General features: G+C 38.2%; 1 pseudogene; it reads right to left on the bottom strand.

The window, feature by feature from the left end:
• Positions 1-8,724: 8,724 nt before the first annotated feature.
• The window catches only part of LOC100395926 (protein lin-28 homolog A pseudogene), a 29,658-nt pseudogene continuing 25,334 nt past the window's right edge, over positions 8,725-13,048 (bottom strand).

Below are 13,048 nucleotides of genomic sequence, written 5' to 3' on the forward strand. Positions count from 1 at the left end.
GATATTACTTATGAATATTGATGCCAAAACTTATTTGCTTGACTAGGAAACCAAATTCAATAGCATATTGGAAGTATTATATGCCAAGGTGAAGTAGGATATATTCCTGGGATGTAAAGATAGTTTTTCATACAAGAATTAATTTGCCACACCACATTAACAGAATGAAATTGGAGAGCATGATTTTCTAAACTGATGCAGAAAATAAACTGACAAAATTCACATTTTCTCATGATAAAAACACTCAACACACTAGGAATAGAAGAAACCCATCTCAGCATAATAAAGATATATGTAGAAAATCCATAGCTAACATTATGCTCAATGGTGGAAGACTGAAAGCTTTTTCTATAAGATCAGCAACAACACAAGTATGTTCAATTTTACCACTTTTATTTAACACAGTGCTAAAAGTTGTAGTCAGAGCAATTAGGATAGAAAAATAAATAAAAGCATCTAAATTGGAAAGAGAGAAGCAAAATTATCTCTGTTCTCAGATGACATGATCTTATGTGTATAAAATCCCAAGAATACCCACAAACATCCCCCGCCACACACAGAAACGAACAAAACCTGTTAGAACTAATAAACACATTTAGCAAAGTTTCAGTATACAAAATCAGCACATAAAAATTAGCTATATTTGTATACTAACAACGTACAATCTGAAAAGAAATTTAAGAAAACAATTCCGTTTACAATAGGATCAAAAAAATAAAACACTTAGGAATAAGTCTAACCAAAGAAATGAAAGACTTACATACTGAAAACCATAATCCACTGCTGAAATTAAAGAAAACACAAATAAGTGGAAAGAAATCACATGTACATAAACTAGATGATTTAATATTGTTAGGATATCCATACTACCCAAAACAATCTACAGATTTAATGCAATCCCTATTATAATTTCAATGACATTTTTTGCCAAAATAAAAAAATCACTCCTAAAATTCATAATAAAGCTCAAGGAATTCCCAATTGCCAAAACAATCCTGCAAAAGAAAAACAAAGTTGGAGGTCTTATATTTTCTGTTTTTGAAACTTACTACAAAGTTATGGTAATTAAAACAGTGTGGTAGTAACATAAAGACAGACATATAGACTGGAATAGACTAGACAGCCCAGAAATGAACCCTTACATTTTATGGTCAAATAAACAATGGAGCCAAGATTATTTAAAGGACAGTCTTTTCAACAAAAGTTACATCGAAAAATATGTATTCACATGCAAAAGAGCAAAGTTGAACATTTTATTATACAGTATTATTGAAAAAAAAATTTAAATGTATCAAATATCTAAATGCAAGAGCTAAAACTACAAAACTTTGGGAGAAAACCTAGGGGAAAAGCTTCGTGACATTGGATTTAGTAGTAATTTGTTGATATGACACCAAAAGCACAGGCAACAAAAAAGAAAAAATATACACAAATTGGACTTCATCAAAATTTAAAAGATTTGTTCATCAAAGTATGTTATCAACAAAGTAAAAAAGGTAACACATAAAGTGAGAGAAGAAAATCCAAATCACACATCTGATAAAGGAATATCTAGAATATACAAAGAGCTCCTACAACTCGACACCATAAAATAATTTAATTCAAAAATGAGCCAAAGATTTATAGACATTGGTCCAAAACATATACAAACGGTCAATACACATATAACAAATACTCAACATTACCAGGAATCAATAGGGAAATGCAAATCAAAACACAATGAGACACCACTTCTCTTCTAAAAATGCACCAGGGATTTTTGGTAATTGGGTATGGCAAGATACATAGACACAGAAATTATTATCATGAGGAACTTTATACTCATGAATTCCCCACAATCCGGAGGCAGAGGATGCCACACAGGACCACAAGAAAGAAGCAACAAAGTCAGTTAGTAGGCACAAGGGAAACAGGGGAAAACATGGCCTGGAGCCTTTATTCAGAGTTTCCTGGAAAGAAATGGGCAAGGCAGGATACATATGCTGAGTACCTTTGGGATTTGTTTTAATAATTTTGGTGCGCTCCAGACTATAGCAGTCATCCCTTCTTGTCAGGTATCTGGCTCTGGGGTGATTTAGGGCAGGAAAAATATTGGCTCCGTGTCTGAGAGTTTGGTAAAGGAGATGTTTAGGGGTGTGGACTCTGAATTGTTTTGTTTGTTTATCAAAGGCAGGCTGAAAGGGGAATTGTTTGCTGTCTGCAATTAGTTATCCCTGGGAAAGGAAGTCTATCTGGTATCAATGAGGCCCCAATTTCCAGAGCATCAAGAGTGCAGAAAACTTAAGTCAATACAACTTTACACCCATTGGGATAGCTATTTTCCGAAACAAAACAAAACAGAAAACAAGCGTTTCAAGGGTCTGAAGAAATCGGACCCCTTAGTATTTCTAATAGGAATAACAAATGCCACAGAAACTGTGGAAAGTGGTAGGGCAGTTCTTGAAAAAAACTAAACATAGAATTAAACCATACGATTCAACAATTCCACTTCTGGAAATATTTTTAAAAATTGAAAACAGGGTCTCTAAAAGGCCTAGTGTTCATATCAGCATTATTCATAACAGCCAAAAGATAAAAACAATAAAAATGTCCATCAGTGGATAAATGGATACATTAAGTGTAGTGTATAAGTACAAATGAAATATTATTCAGTCTTTAAAAAGAATGAAGTTCTGATACATGCTACATGGGTAAAACTTGAAGGCATTATGCTAAGTGAAATAAGCCATATACACACACACAAAAAATTCATGATTCCACTTATATGAGATACTTACAGCAGTCAAATTCATAGAGACAGAAGTAGAATGGAGTTTTCCAGCAGCTGGGGGAGGAGAAAATGGGGAGTGATTATTTAATGGGTATAAAGTTTCACTATGGTACAATGAAAAAGTTATGGAAATGAATAGTGGTGATCGTTGCACAACGATGTGAAACTTAATGACACAGAAATGTACACTTAAGAATGGTTAAAATGGTAAATCTTATGTCTTGTACATTTTAACACAATTTTAAAAATTAAATCTAACAACAACCAAACAAAACTAGGCAGTTTTTCTCCATAAGTTGTCCTTTTAATCATTTTGTTATAAGTAATGATATAGAAATGTTTTAAACAACAAATAAGTTTATAAATATCCACAGACATATATATAGTACCACTAGCCTAATGTTAGGCCAAAAGCATTTGGGTGTGACTGTCATAGGGTAGTTCATAAAGCAATATTTAATAAGAACCTAGACAAGACAATATATGGTACAACTATGTTACGAAAGAAAATAGTTGTAACATATTGTTCAATCTTTGCTCAATTAAAAGAGAACTTTATTCCTTAGTTTACCTTCGTCTTTTCTATTCACTTATGTCTTTCTTCTTCCTCTTCCATTTTCCACACCATCTATGGTTACAGTCTCTTCTGTAAGCATGCAAAAGGAAGAAGGTATTGGCATTTCCATGGAACAAGTCTTGAAAATTTTCAATAATTCACTAAATGTTTCTGTTGCAAAGATATTCAAGAGAAAACTGAATAAGTAACATAGGGAAGTGTCTCTCCATAGAGAGGGCATGACTTCTAGAACGTTCTAATTTAAGAACAAAACAATATGGCCTATAGAAAAAGCTTGTTTCATAAACAGGAAGCACAAATCTATATAATGTCATTTTGACCAAATTCCTTTATTGTACAAGAAGAAAGTGATTTTTCTAAGTAGATTAAGTTTAGTATGGTCAGCTGCTTGAGTTAAAGTAAATATAATCTACTCTATGTTAACCAGTAAGGGAATTTATTTATAAAAAGATATTAATAGCTGCCAGAATAGCAGTTATCTGGGGGAAAAGATAAAGTTGACATTCCTGGAAAAAAACAAAACAAAAACAAAAAAACACAAACCATTCAGTAGAACAGGCTGAATTTAACAAACAAACAAACAAATAAAATTAATGGCACTGCCATATCAATTACCGGAAGAAAGGAACTCAGCTTTTCTGAAACCATTGTTGATGAACACTTTATAATTTTTAAGAATGTGTTGACTTAATTAGGTGATAGTCCCCAGTTATTTAATTAAATACTAATCTACTGTTGATGTGAAGTGGTTTTGGAGATGTCATTAAAGTCACTCATCAGTTAACTTTAAATAAGGGAGATAAACCTGGATAATCTAGGTAGGCATGGTAATCAGAAGACCTAAAAAGTAAGGCAGAGTATTTCCAGAAAAAATGCAAAGAAATTCTTCCTGTTGACAACAGCTTTGGCCCATGCCCCAGGAGTTCCTTTTACTTATAATCTTCCCTTTCTGACTGCCCATCCTACAGATATCAAACTTGTTTCAACTGTATCACTTCACATCATTGTATCATTCAATTCCTTGGCACATCTCTCTAGAGAGCTGTAAAGCTAATTAAATATGTATAGTTAGAGAGAGAATTCTGACTGCTATACCACTCTATGACAAAACCCTGACTTTGAAATCACTACCATTCGCCAAATCCACAGGCTTCCTATAAGCAAAAGATAATTCTACACAGAACAATGTCCTCTATTTCCTGCTTTCAAATCAGTGGAACTAGTAGGTATGGGTAAGTCAAATGCATACACTCTAGCTCCAAGTGAGACTAAGAACTCAATTTTTCTTTCTACTTTGAAAAGACAGAACTTCTCACAGATGATTTTCCCAAACTCTGGAAATCTATCCAAAAGGTTGAAAACAGCCATAAATACAATTCTTGCTCCCCAAATGTGTGGCTTCTCAAAACTTCTTAGAGGAAAAATTTACTCTTTAACTTATTAATCAAATTTATAATTGAGAAACATACTCAGAATTAATAGGTGAAAGAGCAAATTATGTTTTATCAGCTTTGAGAAGGTTGAGTTGAGATCTCAACCTAATGGCGATTGTGCTAGCTTTCACTACACACATGTGATGACTATTTTTCCATGTTAATTAATATTAATCTGTGCATCAGTCTGGATGCTCTAGATTATAGGGCTGTAATAAGAACCCCCAGAGTTCTGTGGCTTAATAAAACAAATGTTTATTTGTTGCACATGGTACAAACCCTTTGTGGCTGGGCAGGGGGCTTTTTTTTTTTTACCATAGTCCCTTAAAGCACGGTGGCGTGTGCCTGTAATCCCAGCTACTCAGGAGGCTGAGGCAGGAGAATTGCCTGAACCCAGGAGGTGGAGGTTGCGGTGAGCCGAGATTGCACCATTGCACTCCAGCCTGGGTAACAAGAGCAAAACTCCGTCTCAAAAAAAAATAAAAAAGAATGCAAGTTGAGGGATGCTTCTCCTTGGAGCATACTTCCATAGTTCTCAAGGCAGAAAAAAGGGACATGGTATATTGTTCATTTTACCTTAAAACTTCTATAAGAGAGGTGACAGGTTCCTTCTGCTCACAGTTTGCCAACCAAATATAGGTCATTCTTAGATTCTAGAGAATATGGCAAGTGTAATCTCACCATAATTTTTTAGGAGACACAATATTTGTTTACAACCTTCTTTTTTTCATTACCAATAAGTCTATATTTATTCACTGTATTCTCTCAGGGAAAGGAGAAGGGAATGGAAGAGTCAGCATGTGCTACAAAATGACTAGAAAATGGGAAAGGAAGTACCCGGTGAAGCAAATTCAACCATCAAATAAACACACCCCAGTGACGGGGTCACCAAAGCCGAAAGGGGATCAGTCTCCTGCAGTTCAGGAATGAGGGGAAGGGATCAGGAAAAGGACAGGCTCAGGCTTTCCTACTCCCCCTCCCAATAAATTCAAGATTTCTCATAAACTTTTGGTTTCTAGCAATAAACATGGAGTTACATTCATTTGTCTTCTGTTGAATAATCTTGTGCCTACTTTGATGTTTCTTGCACCTGCATAAAAAAGTTCCTGAGTGCCCTGGACATAAATTCATATTCCCTTTCTTGACCCCCTGACACCACTTTCTACATGGAAGGCCCCCGGTTGCTTTTCTCTACTTCAGGATTAAAGATTAACTAGGTTTGATCCATCCAAAGAACAGCACTGTCTAAAGTGTTTGACATGGATAAGTCAAGAAATGGTCTTGACTCAGGAAGTTGGGAACAAGGGATGGAGGGTTTCTAGCTTCTTCAGGGTTTCTGCATAAATCATTTAACAGTTGTGGAGACACTCCAAGCATTAAATGTGTATGTGTCTGGGTGTATTAGTTTTCTTTCGAGGATGAACAAAAAAGAGGGCTGGATAGGAGACAAGATTTTAGGACAGAAGATCTGGTCTAATAGGTAAAAGGGGAAGGGGAACACAAAAGAAAGGATGGTTCAAGATCTCCACTTTAAGGAGAGGGCCCCCAAACTAATGTTTTAGATCTTTTGGCCTGGCACAGGATCTTCTGTCATAGATGGTTTGGCTATTTTTCTCTCAATACAAAAGGAAGTTACAAGTAAACAAAACCCCAAAAGAACATGGAGAAAGACCAATACATTATATTTACACAAACTAGGCCCCGGAGTGATCACCAACTCTGTGAAGTCCTAAAAAGCCCAAACAACTACAATAACTGGGGGCAGAAGGGAGAGCAGCATTTAGGAAAGACAAGAACCCAAGATCAGGCACACAGCACAGCACCCAGTGAGTTATATTTCATTCGACCTGTTTCAATACAGTGAGATAGGTTTGCGGTGATCTCAGAGCATGTAAACAAAACCTCCTTTTCTCCTTTAGCTATTAATCACTACTGCAGTGAGCACGACAGGGGCTCCAGGTACAACAAAGCAGCCCGTGCTTATGGGTCTCCCCAGAACCCCAAAATTTTGAAAGGTTAAGGATTTTAGACTTTGTTTCATATATTCATCCTTCGACAGCGTAGGATTAATACAGAAGTATTGGTTTTAAAGCTTATCCTTGGGTCCGGGCGCGGTGGCTCAAGCCTGTAATCCCAGAACTTTGGGAGGCCGAGGCGGGTGGATCACGAGGTCAAGAGATTGAGACCATCCTGGTCAACGTGGTGAAACCCCGTCTCTACTAAAAATACAAAAAATTAGCTGGGCATGGTGGCGCTTGCCTGTAATCCCAGCTACTCAGGAGACTGAGGCAGGAGAATTGCCTGAACCCAGGAGGCAGAGGTTGCGGTGAGCCGAGATCGCGCTGTTGCACTCCAGCCTGGGTAACAAGAGCGAAACTCCATCTCAAAACAACAACAACAACAACAACCACCTAGTCCTTCATAAAAGATTTTCAAGGCAGAGAGGGCTTCAAGAGGATACTATGGCAGAAAAGCCAGCTCTCATTAGCAAAGATGAGATCGTCCAATAGGCTGTGCACTCCAGACAGTTGCTCTCCCTGGTGGCAAAAAGAATGGCAAAAAGTATTCCTGCCTTACAGACTTGGAGCTGCTGCCGGCTCATCCCTGAGATTGCTCATGTACCTGAGAACACAGTGCAGGAAATGAGGGCCTTAGGTTAAAATATGTAAAAATACAAAAGCAGACTATTTCAAGGAAAAAAATGTTAAAATGTACAAGGTAACGTCATTTGCACTCAGCTACTGCAGCTGGCATCCTGGAGAAAGTAGAGTATCTAAGGGAGGTACTCCAAAGGTACTGTATCCAAGGCAGCAAATAAATAATATCTCATTGGCCCAGAATGCGGTGGGGGTGAGCGTAGGAACAGCAGGTTTGCAGCTGTTCCCCAAACACCCTTTTTGCCTTCATCTCCACCTATTGCTTGGGACAGTTTCCAGAACCCTTATCCCAAAAGTAGTTATAAGGATTCAAGCTGTGAAAAAAAGAAACAAAAAAAACTGCCTTATTCCTAAGAGATTCCCTCCCACAGAATGTAGCAGTTTGGCTCCGTGAGTCTGGTCTTATACTTAATCATTTCACTCTGGCATGGGAATTATTACTATATATTCGTCTTCAAAAGTGTGAGAGGCATTTTAACTGGAGCAACTCCATCTTGAATAGGGGCTGCGTAAAATGACGCTGAGGTTTGCTGGGCTTCATTTCCAAGAGGTTAAGGCATTCTTAGTCACAGGATGAGATAGGAGGTTGGCACAATATACAAGTCATAAAGACCTTGCTGATCAAACAGCTTGCAGTAAAGAAGCTGGCTAAGTGCCACCAAAACCAAGATGACGATGAGAGTGACCTCTAGTTGTCCTCACTGCTACAGTCTCACCAGTGCCATGACAGTTTAAAAATACCATGGCAACCTCAAGAAGTTACCTATATGGTCTAAAAAGGGGAGACATAAATAATCCACCCCTTGTTTAGCATATAATCAAGAAATGACCATAAAAAGGGGCAACCAGCAGCCCTTAGGGCGGCTCTGCCTATGGAGCAGCCATTTGTTATTCCTTCACTTTCTTAATAACCTTGCTTTCACTTTACTCTAGCACTTACCCTGAATTCTTTCTTGCACCATATCCAAGAACCCTCCCTTGGGGTCTGAATCGGGACCTCTTTCCGGTACCAAAGGAAAACAACTACCCTATCCAGGCCACTTTTAAAAGCTGGAAATTCCCCCTCCCCCACTTCCCCCCATCCCTAGGATCCCTCACTTGCATTTGGACAGAGCATGGTTGAAGTTCCTTTGCCTCACCCTTTCCCCCGACCTAGTGGGAGGAAAGGACTATGGTGTGAACCCCAGTGTGATACATGGCAGTGCCAGCTGGTCCCAATGCACCCTATTCCCACTTTCTCCACTCTGCCTGCTTCTTAAACTTCCTGCTCCTGGGAAGCAGGAAGCTTCACCCATTGTGGCTCAATTCTTGGAACCCCGAGGGCAGGGCAGGGCTGTGGATTTCTTCTTCCTCTGGAGAGTAGATTGGCTTTCCCTGGTGCGCTAGGGACCTGCTGGGCCTTCAGCGGACATGAGGCTACCATATGGCTGATGCTCTGGCAGAAGCGGCACCTCCAGGGCTGGGGTGCCAGCTTGCATTCCTTAGCATGATGGTCTAGACCTCCACAGTTGCAGTACCTGTCTCCTTTTGGTCTGGGTTTCTGCATGTTCTTCCCCTTTGGCCGCCTCTCACTTCCAATACAGAACAGCCACCAGACCTGGTGACACGGATAGATTCTTCACCCTCGGCTGACTCCTCTGCTGCCTCACCCTCGTTCAGGCTCCAGGAAGCCCTCCATGTGCAGCTTCCGCTGGTGCACAAAGATGTCCACTGGGGGATCAAGCGCGACGCCGGCAAGGGCGGTCATGGACAGGAAGACGAACCCCAAGAGCATGTTGAACCACGTACAGATGCCCGTACATGCAGCAGCTAAGGCTTGTCACTGCTGGGAGCCTCAAGCGCCTCCTCTGCTGCCTTGGCGCAGCCACCTGCTAACTGCTGATTGGACACGGAGCCCAGGATCGTCGACTGAGCCAGCTGCCACGGGCCCCTGGTTGGGCGGCTGTCGGCCCGGGAGAAGTCCGAAGGCCTGAACCTTCTTGACTACCTAAATTTTAAACAGCTGTGTCAAAGAATGAGTTTACTTCACCTTTAAAGGGTTTACTTGGTGGTAATAAAAAAGGGATTTATGAATTCTAAAGTTTCCATTTACGTAACAACAGCTAGATCTATCTGGTAGGGAGTCAAGAGCATGACAATTCCATGGTATGCCTGCTGCAGAGAGGGCCCGGGATGAGGTAGAGCTTTTCCACCTGGGAACACACACAGAAAGATTTCTAGGGCAGTACAATCGTTTTTAGAATGACAAATCATTCCAGGAAAATAAAGAGGTTGGAAACACCTGCCTAGTTTCCCTTCTTAGGGAGATCACAGATTGTTAAAATGGAAAGTAAAGAAAGGAGGGCCAGGATCCGTGGCTCATGCCTATAATCTCAGCACTTTCGGAGGCTGAGGCAAGCGGATCAGGAGGTCAGGAGATCAAGGCCACCCTGGCCAACATGGTGAAATCCTGTCTCTACTAAAAATACAAATATTAGCCAGGTGTGGTGGCGCACACCTGTAATCCCAGCTACTCGGAGGCTGAGGCAGGAGAATTGCTAGAACCTGGGAAGCAGAGGTTGCAGTGATGGTGCCACCACACTCCAGCCTGGGGACAGAGCAAGACTCCTTCTAAAAAAAACAAAGGAAATTGTCAAATTATTTATATAATCATTGGAGAACCTGAAAACATCATCAGGAGATAGATGAGTAGATTCATTTCATAGGTGCAGCCTTTAGGGGGAGGGCACTTCACTAAAAGAAGCCCCAGGTTCTCCATTGTGTTTTATCAAACATGCATTGGGAAAATAGATTTGCACAGGGTAAGTCTGAAGAAGATCTTCTGTTTTCTCATGGTCTTCAAGGAGACATTTAGAGATTTCAGAAATCCCTCTGTGCCTCAGAGGAAAAGGGAGGACTCACAGACGTGTGAAATGGCCTGAGTGTGTAATGAAGAAGCCACAGTATGCAGACTTAGAGCAGAGGCAGAAGGGTGAACCCTGAGATGTTATCTGTGGATACCTGAAAAACAACTCAGAAAGAAAGGCAAGACCAGTCATGCCTCAGCAGTCATCAGTCCAGGGAACAGAAGAGACACATCACCTGTGGCAACGATCATTGATGATCTGAGGAGAGTGGACATTTCTAATGATTCTGTGGAACTTCACTCACCTCCTGCCCTGATGCACCATCTCCAGGGGGAGTAAAGAAAGGCTGGAAAAACAAAAGAGGCTGTATTACCCAAAATTAGGAATTTAAGCCAGAAGTAAGTGAAAGTTGGCAACTGGCAGAATGAGTCCACAGGAGGAATATTAGGACCGTTGTAGAATATAAACAAAGTTTGTTTCATTTGTAGAACTCATTATCATTTTATATAAAGGCATAATCCCATAACAAATACCTCCAAATATTTAACAAACTTGGGTCTATTTCCATGGAAAAGTTGACCATTTATGAAAGTTAAGAAGTATTTAAGAAATTAAAAATCCTTCAAGTGTTCTTTAAAAATTATGTTTTGTGACAACTCTAAAGATGAACCTATTCTAGAAATCTCTCAATTGAATGCTTATTTTAATTTCAACAAAAGTGGGGCAAATAGTGCAATAAAGTCCAACATGGCTATTATTCATATTTAATAATGATTAATATTCTATGATTCGTGCTTCATTTTTCTTTCTTTCCATTTGTTCTTTTTCTTTCTCCACCTTCCTTTTTAATTTCCTCCTTCTTTCTTTCTTTTCTTTCTTCCTTCCTTTTCTTCTTGAAGTATCTTAAAATACAAACGCACTCAATAGATGTTTTCTAAATAAATAAATGACACACGTGTGGCTTTAAAATGTCAATTGAGACGTTATTGCGGGCCAGTTAAAATGACAAGTTGTAATTCTTTCCCCTTTAGAAGTTTTTAGTCATGAAGAGAGGAAACAAATAAATAATTATAATTTAGGGAGCTAAACACAATAATAAGAGTATGAACTGGGACACTATGTAAATGAAGGGATATAAATGAATAGGGGGAGCATAACAGGAAGAAAAAAGATGATAGACGACCGAAGAAAGGCTACTACCAAAGAAGGAAGATCACTTAAAAAGACAAAGAGGCATGAGAGGAGAGGGTGTTACCTTCAGAAACTGTAAGTGACGAAGCCTCAATGGGCCACAGATAAGATTTATGGAGAAGTGGTGGAAGATGAGTCTGGGGAAACCAAGGAATCGGCCTTTATATCCTGATATATGTGTTTTAAATCCTTAGATTTAGAAGGTGTTTTCCAGTTTTAAGCTGAAAGGAATGGACCAGAATTAGTTTTGGAAAGATCAGTGGAAAGGATAAACACAACCTGGTATAAATAATGTACACGCTAATGGGATAGACAAAATTGGCAAGAGTGATACAAAATGACACGGAAAGGTTGCAACTAAAACATTTTAGGGGTAAAAGAAATACATAACTGAGCTCCAGGTAGGATTTGAAAAGAAAAATAAATTTTAGTGAACAGCTCGAAGCCAATCCTGTGAAAAATTAAATAAATGAAACATTTTTAGGCAAAAGACAACATCAAAACTAACTAGAAATATGACAGTTCTATAATCTTTCAAGAAAGAAATTTAGTAGTTAAAACTTCAACCCTCTCCAAACAAAACAAAAACATAATAAACTTATGTTCAGATTGTTTCTTAAGCAAATACTAACACAAATTCAAAAATCAATAATTTTTTTACTACAAGAAATCACATCCTCTTCTTTTTCCTCCCTTCCTCCTTCCCTCTCTCCCTCTTTCCCTGCCTTTCTTCTTTCCTTTCTTCCTTCTTCTCCCTCTTTTATTCTTTTCCTTTCTATATACTTTATTTTTAAGGGTGACATAATCTTGATATCCAAATTTATGGATGATAGTACAAGAAAAACACAACTTCAGAAGAGCATCACTGATGGCCATAGGTACAAAAAATCCAAATAGAATACAAGCAAGTAAACCTAGCTTCTTCATATAGAGACACTTATATACACATATATAAACACTATTAGGAAAAGTTGGATCTACCCTAGGAAAACACAAATATTTTTATTAGAAAAATATATTAATGTAATTTGATATAAACCGATTAAAATGAAAAAATTGTAATTTTCAACAGAGGCAGAAAAATCATTTAATACACCCATATCTATTCGTTAAAAATAAATAGTTCCAAACTAAGAATAGAAAAAAAACCTGTTAAAACCTGATTGAGCAAATAACATTCTTAAAAATAAATCATAGAAATGTTTTCTTTGAAATTGCAACAAAATTAAGACACACACTGTGAGTGTTCCTTTTAATACTGTACAAGAGGTTCTAAAAGGAGTTCATTAAGATGAGAAAAGGAAATTTTAAAATATAAGTATTGTAAATAGTCATCATTAAAAAATGTTATGACTATTATAATTGTCAACATAAGAAACAAAACTAATAGAGTTAATACATGAGTTTAAGGAATATTGCTAGGTATAAAATCTTTATTAAAAATGCATATATAGATATCAAGAATTAATATTTAGAAAATGCTTTCTTAAAGGTATCATACAAAATATTTATAAATATATAAAAGTATAATACAGTATTCAAAATCTTAGAGCATTAGTAATTGAGAGATAAAC

This window comes from Callithrix jacchus, chromosome 5 (assembly GCF_049354715.1).
Source record: "Callithrix jacchus isolate 240 chromosome 5, calJac240_pri, whole genome shotgun sequence".
NCBI classification, from domain to species: Eukaryota; Metazoa; Chordata; class Mammalia; order Primates; family Cebidae; genus Callithrix; species Callithrix jacchus.